This window comes from the organism of the source record quoted next, unplaced genomic scaffold (genome assembly GCF_019419815.1).
Source record: "Pyrus x bretschneideri cultivar Hongxiangsu unplaced genomic scaffold, Pyrus_bretschneideri_v1 Contig30, whole genome shotgun sequence".
Classification (NCBI taxonomy): Eukaryota; Viridiplantae; Streptophyta; class Magnoliopsida; order Rosales; family Rosaceae; genus Pyrus; species Pyrus x bretschneideri.
Genome location: NW_025999613.1, coordinates 1,845,821 through 1,858,348, shown reverse-complemented (window position 1 = coordinate 1,858,348; position 12,528 = coordinate 1,845,821). Strand labels below are relative to the sequence as shown.

General features: G+C 38.7%; 1 pseudogene; it reads right to left on the bottom strand.

The window, feature by feature from the left end:
• Nucleotides 1-9,249: 9,249 nt before the first annotated feature.
• Nucleotides 9,250-10,620, bottom strand: LOC103954849 (annotated as a pseudogene).
• Nucleotides 10,621-12,528: the final 1,908 nt, after the last annotated feature.

Sequence of the window (12,528 nt, the reverse complement as noted above, 5' to 3'; positions counted from 1 at the left end):
GCAAACTAAGTGTGCACCATTAATAAACATACAAGAATAAGTTCTCTATAAAGCAGATAAGTAAATCGCATTCATGTCTTATGAAACAATAACTGGATGTAATCAATTTATATAAAACATATGATCATGGCTTTGAATTCACCTCTAGCTAAAAAGAAACTTAGTTACACATGTTCATCATAACTAAAAAGCAATCTAAAATAAACATTGAAACTTAAAAAAATAGAGAAAAAACTCTGAAAACTCCAACAACTTCAATGGATGAATAGCAAGCACGACACACCCTAAATCGCTGCAAGAATTTCATATTTATAGGAAGGGAAAGGTTGAATCCCAGGAGGAAGGGGTTTTGGTGTTTTAAAATATTTTACAACTCTAAGAATCAGTAGAAAGTGTTGGATTATGATTAGGATTCCTCCTTGCAGCTAGAGATAAGATAAGATGAGGTTTGATAAGATAGGATAAGATAATGTTCCTCTCCAACTAGGATTCCTCTTTCTTGTGTAATTCCTTGCCTTCAAAGCCTTAACTTTAATTCCGCCAAATTTTAGCACATATCTAGCACCATTTAAACACCAAAAACGTCCAACCCATATGCTATCCACGCATGCTATCCAATCTGAGCCCAAAACTGCTCCAAATTGCTCTATTTGGCTATTTATTGTTATCTTTACCAACTGGACCTAAAATTACTACAATAAATGGAAATTAACTAAATAAATGTAAAGAAATACATAACAAAGTCGCATAAATTTGCTTCTATCAAATTCCCCCACACTTAGTTTTTGCTAGTCCCCGAGCAAAACAAAGAAAACAAAACAAAACCTAAACCTTCCAACAATTGCCTCAGGGATAGGTAATGGGTCTTCGTCATGTACCAAATCACTCAAATCGTTAGCCACTACATTCTCCTTCCTTTTTTGTCTCGGATTTCCACGTCAAACTCTTGGAGAAGAAGTATCCAGCGAATAAGCCTTGGCTTGGCTTCTTTCTTCGTAAGTAAGTACTTCAATGTTGCGTGGTCAGAGTAAATTATAACTTTAGTTCCAAGTAAATAAGACCGAAACTTATCCAAAGCAAACACAACAGCAAGTAGTTCTTTTTCAGTAGTGGAGTAATTCAATTAAGCAGCATTCAAGGTCCGAGAACCGTAATAGATGACATGAAGCTTCTTGTCCTTTCTTTGTCCCAAAACAGCTCCTAAAGAATAATCTGAAGCATCGCACATAAGCTCGAATGGAAGATTCCAATCTGGTGGGACAATGATAAAGGCTGAAGTTAACATCTCTTTGAGGTGATTGAATGCCTTCTCACATTCCTCATCAAACACAAACGGCACATCCTTTTGTAGAAGTCGACACAAAGGTGTTGGAATCTTTGAGAAATCTTTGATAAACTGTCTATAGAATCCTGCATGTCCAAGAAAAAAACGAACCTCTCTCATCGAAGTAGGAAAGGGTAAGTAGCGTACGAGATCTATTTTAGATTTATCAACTTCGACCTTTTTCTGAAACTATATGACCAAAAATGATGCCTTGTTTTACCATGAAGTGACACTTTTCCCAATTTAAAACAAGGTTAGTTTCGTTGCAACGTTTCAATATCAAAGTGAGACTAGTTAGACAACCATCAAAAAAATCACCAAAGACAATAAAATCTTCCATAAAAACTTCAATAATCTTCTCAACAAAATCTGAAAAGATACCACCATGCATCTTTGAAAGGTGGCCGATGCATTACATAAACCAAATGGCATTTGACGATAAGCAAAAGTACCAAATGGATAAGTAAAAGTAATCTTTTCTTGATCATCTAGAGCTATAACAATCTGATTATATCCCGAATAACCGTCAAGAAAGCAATAAAAAGAATGACCATCTAACCTTTCAAGCATTTGATCCATGAATGGTAGAGGAAAATGGTATTTCCTTGTGGTGGCATTGAGCTTCCTATAGTTAATACAAACTCTCCAACCTGTTTGGATACGAGTGGGAACAAGTTCATTTTCTGCATTCTTTACCACAATGACTTTAGATTTCTTTGGTACTACTTGAATCGGTGAAACCTAACAACTATCCAAAATGGGATAAATGACTCCACAAATTAGAAGCTTGATGATCTTCTTTTTCATAACTTCCATCATTGGATGGTTGAGTTGCATTGAGCCTCTTGATTTGGTTTAGCCCCCACCTCTAGAAGTATGTGATGCATGCAGGTTGTAGGACTTATTCCCCTAATGTTGTCCAAAGTTTATCTAATGGCTGTTTTGTACTCTTTCAACAACCTAAACAATTTTTCCTCCTCTAATACCGTGAGTGTTGAAGAGACTATGACTGGCAAAGTCTCTTTGTCTCCCAAGAAAACAAACGGTTAAAATTAAAGTTGTTCAAGTTCAGGACTCTGCTAGAAAGAACAATAACGAAGGTGGTAGCACTAGTAAAAAGGTGGTCGGTGGTAATATGGTCAAACCCAATGAAGGTGGCGGTGCACCGGCTAAAGCTGGCGGTGGTAGTGGTAACGGGGGTAATAAGAAGCGATAGATTCCCCTAAAAAAGTATAGTAGTTCCGATGCAACCATATATATCCTACAGAAAAGTTTTGTTCAATGAGTCGGGTACTACTTCAAATGATTTGGTAATGGTTTAAGCTCAAGAGGGGGTGCCTAAATCACTGAAGATAACAACTTGTTAATAGAAATAGAGATTGGAATTGGATGAAGAGGCTTACCAAATGTTGTGGCAAAGACTCAAGGGCAGCCACAATATCAAAAATTTTTGCAAGATTAGGCTCGACCATATTGGTTTTGAGTCCAATTTCTTCAGCAATGGTGTCTCAAGTGCATTGCTATTTAAGAATTCAAGATATTCGTGTGCCAAAGAATCAACTACATCAATAGAAAAACAAGAATGATCATCAATAGGATACCTCATAGCTTCAAAAATATTAAAGTTAATGACATCGCCATCAAATTCCATTGTTAACGTCCCATTGAACACATCTATCTTGGTTTGGGTTGTTTTCATGAAAGGTCTTCCAAGTAATATTGACAATGGTGTAGAGTGGGTTGAATCCTCCATTTCAAGCACATAAAAATTTACTGGAAATATCAAGTGGTTAACCTACACCAAAACATCTTCCAAAACTCCTTTAGGTTATGCATTAGATCGATTAGCTAATTGAACACCATTATTTTTAAGCTTTCCTAGATTCATAGATGCATAAATGGAGTAGGGTATGACATTAATTGAAGCACCTAAATCTAACATAGTACATTCAAACTTGGTATTACCAATAACACAAGGGATAATGAAACTATCTGTTTTCTTGTTGTACAAAGCTCTTTCAAAAATTTAGCATACTTTGGAACTTGCTTTATTGCATCAAGAAACGAGATATTAACTTGTACCTTTCTGAAGGTTTCTAAGATGTCTTTTTCATTTTCTTCTTTTTTTAGATTGCATAAACTTGTGAGGAAAACTACATTTGGTGCAATGGGCTTAGAAAGAATTGAATTTTGACCAACCTTACTTGAATTGGGTGGTATAGGGGCTTTAGAAGGCTACGACAAGGTTTGTTCCTTCCTTGTCGTGGCCTTGTCTTCCTATTCTTCTTTAAGCAGCAGTTGTTCGTCCTCTTTTTTGCTTTGTTTGGACATTTTTGGATTAGTTCCAATCTCTTTACCACAGTTTCAAAACCTCCCTTTAGACTGACAATGGTTGAACTATGAAGTTTGCCTTGTTCTCTAAATTGTCCAATGAATTCTACTATCTGTCCAATTTGATTCTTCACGTCGCCCATCTCTTTAGCTTGGTTTTGTAAACCCTGAGTCAAAGAAGTTAGTGTTCAAAGAATTTTATCAAAATCCATTGACGAACCAAAATTTGGTTAGGAAGGTTGTGGGAGCGACTGTGGTGGTGCAAATAGCCTTTGATAGAGCCCTGGAGGTGGCTGTCTATATCCGTCTCGTTGTTGAGTTTGTTGAGGTTCCCTCCACTTCATATTTGGATGATCTCTTCACCTTGGATTGTAAGTGTTGGAGAATAGGTTACTCCTTGGTTGATTTTGGCCTTGATAACCTATGGTATTGGCACTTTCCCATCCCTTATTTTCTATTAATTGAGGACATTGATCAGTAGGATGTCCTTGCATAGAGCACACACCACATACAGCTACACTTTACACTTTAGATCCTTTAACAACCTGTGATATAAGAGTAGAGAGATTAGCCATTTAAGATTGAAGTTCTGAAATAGCACTTACCTCATTGACTTGGATTGGGCATGCATGTTCTTTTTCTCCAACTCTTTCATATTGTTGTGCATTCAACGCACGATTAGCTATTAAAATCTTCGCAACAACTGGGGTTTTGTCAACTAAAGCACCTCCAGCTGAAGCATCAAGCATTTGTCTCTCAAGTGAAAGTAGTCTTTCATAGAAATATTGAATTAAAAGCTCTTCCTTCATTGATGTTGTGGACAAGATGCAACTAAAGTCTTGAAACACTCATAATACACTCGAAAAGATTCTCCTTGGCCTTGTAGAATTCCACTAATTCTCTTTCTCAAAAGAATGACTCTTGAAGTTAGGAAGAATTTCTCTAAGAATGCTTTCTTCATGTTTTCCTAAGAGGTGACGGTTCTAGGTGCTAATTCAAAGAGCCAATCTTTAGCCTTTTTTCCAAAAGAGAGAATGGAAAAGCTTTCATCTTCAAAATATTCCCATCCACATTAATTGGTGTCATGCTTGAGCACACAACTTCAAATTCCTTAATATGCTTGTTCGGAATGGAAGACACATTACAATCCTCCTCACTAAAGGTTAGGAATGCAGGAGTTGAGGCGAAAAGGGCTTTGGTCATCAATATACTCTAGGTAAGGTTTCTGGTATATTATTCTGAATAGCGGGCAAGCCTATGGTTGAGCATTCTGGACCACCATCTTTATCAATTATGCTAACTCATTTTTAAGTTGCTGGTTTGCCATGTTGTTGTGCGGGGTATAAGGAGGTCCCCACTTCGAGCTATGTTCATTGCCTGAGAAAGCTTCCTTTTATGGTTTTAACTATCTCCACCTAGCTCCCCCTCATTTATTAGCCAATGATGGTGGCCTATAAGGGAGGGGTTTGCCCGCAATCATGGGCAAACTCATTCCACTATTTTCTCCAACTTGCTAAGTCATGCCAAACTTCTTTCCTTCTAGCCCGATCTACCCTCACCATTTATTGGGAATAGTAAAGGGTCGGGCAAACTTGTTTCCTAGATCTCTTCTTCCTCTGGTCGATTGGTTCCAACTTCTTCCTTCTTCTTCCCATTATCCTTCTTTTCCTCAAGCAAGGGAAATAGAGGAATCACTGGTTCTTTCTTTGGGCTTACTTCTCTGATCACCATTTTGGCATAACCATTTCTTGGTGTTGAGTACTATAATTCCAACTTTCTCTACAGAGTTCATGTTAAGGAACAGAGTTGAGTACTCTAATTCCAACTTTCTCTACAAAGTTCATGTTAAGGAACAGAGTCTGCTAACTTATCTTCTGGTTTCCAAAGTGATATTCTCCATACTTCTCAACACTTGCACCATAGTAGCTTGAAAATCTTCATTCGTAACTTTTCGACTTGACTTCTCAGAAGAAGTCGGGCTTTCCAGAATAGCAGGATCTTGTAAGGAGGGAAAGTCTTTCGAGTGATCTGTCATGTCTGATTATTTTGGACAATGGGGTTGCCCATACTTTGTTTCAACCTGAAAGTTCACTCATTTCTTCTTCTTGGCATACAAGGTTATTGTGATCCCACCAGGCATGCCAAAACTATGTTCAGGCAGGACTCGCACAGCTCCTCGAGGAGGTGGCACTTTGTTGGTTGTCGGGCAGGTTCTTGCTGCTTGGTGCAGTGCAAGAAGAGTTTGTAGTTGATTTGAAAAGTACCTTTGTAGTGCCTTTGGTGTAGGCCTTGAGGCTCACAATCAAAACTAACAAGGATTTAAGTGTCCCACTGTTATCTTAGTACAACAAATTATTGAATAGGAATGAGTTAAGTTGATTACTTGTGCCCCAAGTTACTTTAACTTCTTATTTATCAAAGGATTGTCACATATGGGTTAAGTCTGTATTAAGTTCTTTTCTTGCCTTGTAAACAAGGACTTTTAGTTCATAATCTTGTATGTCCAAAACAAAGGGAGTTCAAGCCTCTTTCAACCACTTCCTCGATCACAGTTTGTTTTTAATGAAACCATGTTTATTAACTTAACCAGATTCGAATACAAATGAAACTCTTAAGTAGAAAACATTTGATAATAACTTGAATACACACTGGAAAGTATATTAAGCGACAAATCTACTAAATAAAAGTACAAACAAAGAGACTCAAACAAGATTTCACCTTGTCAGGCAAGGTTGAACTTCTTGTAACCACTTCTCTTTGGGTTTACAGAAGGTTATATGCTAAAAGGAATGGAAAGTAAATAGGTTTTACATGAGGGAATCGATACTACAATACTAAGGAAGGTAGCAGAGCTTTTACACTAGACAAATGATGGCTTTTCCTAAGGGAACTATAGCTAAAAGGATTGAATCTTGACAAGTTTCAGCTTTCTGGGTACGAACTGGCTTGAGAGCAGAGTTTGTATGTCTTTTGATTGGTTGGTTGAATGTCCTTGTCTCTGGTGTCTCTTTCTCCTTTTATAAACAAAGTGGATCAGCCATTCTTGCCTTGCTTTTAACTGAGATTATTTGGAGGGCAGTGAGTCATTGCTTTATTTACTTGTCTTGCCCTTGAAAAGGTACTTTGGGGTGCATTTAACAATCATTTTGTTTTTCATTAACTTTTTTTTTAACAAACGATATTATCTACACTAAGGGAGTGGGGGAGTGAGCTAAGCCTCACAATGGGCTAGCAATAATGTTATTCAAATTGCCCTTGGCAAGAATCGAACTTAAGACCTTTTACTTACAAGTAAGAGAAATACTACTAGACTGTAGTACTAAATAAATAAGCATACTCAAAACTGTTTTTTAGCTTTTAATGTTCATTTTTTCTTACTAGAGATGCATCATTCCCATTTTCCTCCATCATTCATTCTAGGGGTGGGCAAATGGGTACTAGACTCGCGAGGCGAGCCAGGTCCTTACCGTTTGGGGCAGGTTTGAAAATTGTAAAACACAAACTGGGCGGGGTGCGGCAAGTTCAAGAAATTAATGGGGTGGGGCGAGTCCAAAAGTCCCAAGAAACAGGGCCCCCGCTGGACCCGTTTCTTCCAATCCCACTCAGTTTCCCAGTCCAAAAGTCTAAGTTACTACATTGGTTTTGTGCAGTACACTAGTACTTGTACTACATTTGTTTTCTTTTTCTTTTTGTTTTATTTTTTTCACTCATTTCACTTAATTTTTTCCACTCATTTCACTTATTATTTTTTTCACTCAGACCCTCATCTTCTCCATCCCAAGAGACCCACGATCCCCAAACTCCATTAAGGACAAGAAGATTGGAGCAAGCTGCCGGCCGACAAGAAGAAGATCGAGGACTCAATCGAGAGACAAGATGGAGTTGGAGAGCATCTGCAACCTAATCATAAGGTGAACCTGTGAGTTGCTGGTGACGATGCCAGCAAGTTGTTGATGATTCTTTTCCAGTGCCAGCGGCCCAGGTCCCAAGATCAGCAAGGTCGACTAAGTTTCTGCTGCAAGGGTTTTTATTGGGATTATTTAGGTTTTGTGAACTTGAAATTTTATGTTTTATCTGGGACTTGAAATTATAGATCAACACTTTTTTTTTTCCTATTTGCAGAACCTTTTGGTCGAAGAGAAGGAAGAGGAAATCATATGGGCATGGATTGAAATTGCTTAGATTCAAAAACCCTAATATAATGCCTTTCTTTTATTCTTTAAATTCATGGTTAATGAGAAGGAAAATTGGATTTGTGGGTTTGTATGAAAGAGTTCTATGAAAACCCTAATCTAATCCCTAATTTGCCTTGAGAGTGCAGATCTTGCAGTGGTTTTTTTGGTGGAATCGCTGATAATCGAATAAGCGAATCTTCAAACGAGGAGAACGAAGAGGGACCGTGGGGACCCGTAGAACCGGCCCATTTCAAAAGGGCAGGGTTAGGTCCGGATACTATTTTGAAAAGTCCAAAACCCGCCCTATTTTATTTACGAATGGGTCTAGTCTAGTTCCTTCAATTTTGGGCCTGGCCCGGCCCTTGCCCACCCCTAATTCATTCCTTGTGTTTCCTCTTTTCTTCTAACCAAAAAAATGAAAATTATTAAAAGCTAAAATTAACATGGTTATCAAACACGCCCTTACAGGCCATCTCCAATGGAGACGACTAAACGTCCTAAAACCAAAAAATTGTTTGATTACCCAAAAACTCATCTTCAACTGATGGCTAGGCTATAACTCTATAGAGCCCACCAGACTATTATTTAGCCAACCCCTCTTAGCCCTTTTTTGGGGGTCAGCTCCTCAGTTGCAATAATTGATTCATATTCAAAGACTAAATTTGAAAACATTCAACGAGTTTAACTAAATTAAACAATAAACTTAAAACTAATAAATTGTTGAGAGGACTATGTTTAGCCCTTTCGGTTAGAGATAGACTTAGCTTTATCTAAATCAAATCAAAGCTTTGCGCCCAACAACACTAAATAGGGGCCTTCAAATCCTAAACCCTAACATCGGCATTCCAAACTAGAATCACACATTTTGGGCAGACTATTTAGTGAGCGCTAAGATCCGGTCCATTTTTCAAAGGCATCTATTTTCTTCTCAGCAACAAAATCTCAAAAAGCAACCCATTGTTTTCCTTGTTTGAGATATTAAAGTATTTTTCTAGTATCTTATGGAACAGTTGGGGTAAGACGTTTCTTTAGCATTTAGTAAGCTTTCAGCAGATCTGGTAGTGATAATCGAAAACCATAGCGATTATGGCAAAATCTTCAAATAAATGGATGTTGCAAAGTTTTGTAAAAACTAGTACCTCTATTGATTACGTTTTAGGCTCTCTCTTTAGTCATGTTTGGAGTCTAGGATTCTGATTGAATGACTCATTCTATTCAATGTATGCTTACGGAAGATGAAAAAGATTTACCCAACTTATTCTACCAATGGATAAAAGTTTCATTCATGTTTATTCCCTCTAATCCATTCAAAATGAAAAAAATATTCACCTCTACCTTCACACGTACCTTGAATTACAAGCTCCAATCAAATCAAGTCCTATCTCAAATGACAAATAAACATATGTACATTTTACAGGGTTACCGGAAATTGTCATCGAATGCTACCCTGGTTAACGTAGACGGATCCTAATCTTCTTCCATTTCCAACTCTAGCTCTCCATACCTGAATTCAGACTCGATAGCAACAAGATTCTTCAAATCAACCATTGATAGCTCGTCCAAGCACCTAACCACCAAGTTTGTAGCTACCAACTCATATACAGGTTGCTTACTTGCAACAGCCACACACTTCATCCTGGCATCATGGGCAACCTCAACTGTCTGATTTGATTTCCCAAACACAATACACCGCTCAGGTATGAACTTTAAAAGTTGTACCGCGTACTCAAACATTTCTGGATCAAGTTTTCCCCTTTGAACATCTTCTGTAGCTACTATCACACTGAAATATTCTTCAATACTAATGGATCTCATTGCAACCTTAAGAGTTTTTCGAGGGCGTGTGGAGACCAGTGCCATTGGTATCTTGTAATGCATCAAGACATTCACAAACTCTCTAGACCCAGCTCGCAATTGATATATTCCACCCTGCAAAGCTTGGTAAATGTCTTCCTTTCGAGCAGCCATTGTTCTCAACTGCACTGGGTCTCAAGACAACATAGTACTTCTCACATTACTTGTTCATTCTTCATACCTTCTATTATTCTAAGCATGAAAGTCGAGGGAGGAGATTTTCCCTCTTCTTGAGAAAGAACTAGCCAGGCTTGCTTCTCAAGATCAATATTATCTTCAATCAAAACTCTTTCTTACTCGAATATTGCAACTAGCCAACCATTCCCCATCCGCTCCTGCCAAACCAAGGGATTGTGTGGTGAAGGGTTATGTACTCTATTCTCTGGTGGCCACAACCCAGGTTTTCGATCTACACCAGTATCAAGAGGATAATTCCTTTTTTGAGGAAGTTTATCCTCCTTGAATGAATACATCTCCTTCACTAGCTCCATTGCAAGGGCCTTGATCGAAGAATTCTTTGACTAACCAACCCTCAACCTTGACAAAGGAGAAGCCATAACAACCTTTTTACCAAGAACTTCCACTATAGGAAACCAACAATTATTAGGCAACCTCCTCTTGTTAGAGCAATTCTTAACGAAAGCTCTCGTATATGGTGGTCGATGTCCAAGAAGAGACGTTGAAGCAATTGATTCAGCCCTCGACTCACTAACAATACCTCAACCAAGGTAGACTTGTATAACTTCACAAATTATCCTTATTCAACAAACCCTTTTTAACTTTCAGTTGAATTTCCACAAATAAACCCGATATCGAACCAATCTAACACCAATAAATCCTTTTCCAGCTGAGGATTCAGAACTCTAATCCAATTTTCCCTCTTCAAGTCCACTCAAATTTCGCCCAATCCTATACATATTTGGTTGAGTACCCCATAATTTTGCTAAAACTAAGTCCTAATTATGCTTTACCAAATCCAACTATGTTGTCAAAGAACCATACAAAAAAAATCCCTTGACGCAAAAACTAAGCATAACCCATTAGACCCATCAACCTAAATTCCCAAATTAACAATACCCACAACTTCAAATCTATTAAAAATCCAACACCAGAAAGTAAAAAAAGCTGAAAGATAATGGGGAAAAAATATTTAAAATATACAAAATATACACAGCAATTCAACAGAAACCCACCAAATTTGAGCCAAAATGCATTTCTTATAACCTCTAAAATTAATCAGATTTTAACTCACAAACCAACCCAATTAGGCAATAACTATATAAATATACAGGTAAATTACACTTTACCACCTCAGGTTTGGGGTCGATTTCAATTTCTTACAACATCTTTAAAACATTTCACTTTCATACCTCAAGTACTATTTTATTTCAATATAATACATTCGTCATTTTCCATCCATTGATCCATTAAGAGCTGACGTGGCTACCACATTTGTGCCACGTGGCTGCCAAATGTGTGCCACATGGCAAAAAAAAATTTAATTTAAAAAAAAAAAAAAAAAAAAGCATTGATCCCCACACTCCCCCACCCCCGCATACAAACCCACATACCACCCAACAAACCCAGAAACCTTCCCCCCCCCTCGGCGCTGTAACCTTCTCTTCCCCTCCCCCCTTCCCCCGCACCGCAACTTTCCCTCCCCCTCCCCCCCCCCGGCGCTACAACCTTCTCTTCCCCCTTATTCGCGCCGCAACCTTCCCTCCCCCTCCCCCCCCCCGGCGCTGCAACCTTCTCTTCCCCCTTATTCGCGCCGCAACCTTCCCTCCCTCCCCCCACCGCCACCGCCACCGCAAGCAAACCAAGAAACATCCACCCCCCCAAACATACCCAGATCCGAACCCTTCCCCCTTCCTCCAAAAAAACCCCAACCCAGTGCTCCTCAATGCATCGCCGAGTGGGCTCGTCGGTCGGCTCAGGCAATGAGGTATGTATTCAAATTTTAAATTTTTTCGGTGCTTGGTTGGTGGTTTGAATGGAGTTAGGTTTGCTAAGGGTGGGTAGGGTTGCAGATAAGAGAAGGTCAGATAAGGTGGGTTAGGGGTGGGGGGTTGCGGGGGAGGTGAGGGTAGGGTGGGATGGGATGAGCTTTTGGATGGGAGGGGAAGTGAAGAGAGTGGAGGAGAGGGAGGTGGTTGGGAGGCTTGGGAGGGAGAAAAGGGGTGGGGTGGGTTTCTGCGTTTTCAAGTTTTTATTTTTTTTTTTCAGGTTTTTTTTTTAAAATTAAAAACCTATTCTTTTTACCATGTGGCACACATTTGGCAGCGACATTAGCTCCTAACGGATCAATGGATGGAAAATGTAACGGATGTATTATATTGAAATAAAATAGTACTTGAGGTATGAAAGTGAAATGTTTTAAAGATGTTGTAAGGAATTGAAATCGACCCCAAACCTGAGGTGTTAAAGTGTAATTTACCCTAAATATATACACACACACACACAAAGACAGAGACTTTTTGGTATATTACAATTATATAAAGTAAAACCTTGGAAGGACCAAAGGGTTTGATGAAGGATTGGAGGCCTGAGATGTCATAAAGAGAGAGAGAGAGAAAGAGAGAGAATGTTTGGAAAAAGGATTGGATGAATCTCTCCCTTTTTAGCGTTTCTTCAAGGGAGGTGTTTTTCTGTGGCTTATAAATTGTGCTTGGAGAGAGAGAAAAACGGTCATGCCAGCAAAAGTATCCGGCTTATGGACACGTGTCGGTGATTTGGTCTGATAACTTGCTCCTTTTCTCCAAAAAAAAAAAAAAGGAGGTAGCACCTTTCATTTACTATTTGAGTTGCTAGTACTTTGTTTAAAAATGCATTTTTCTTACGTGT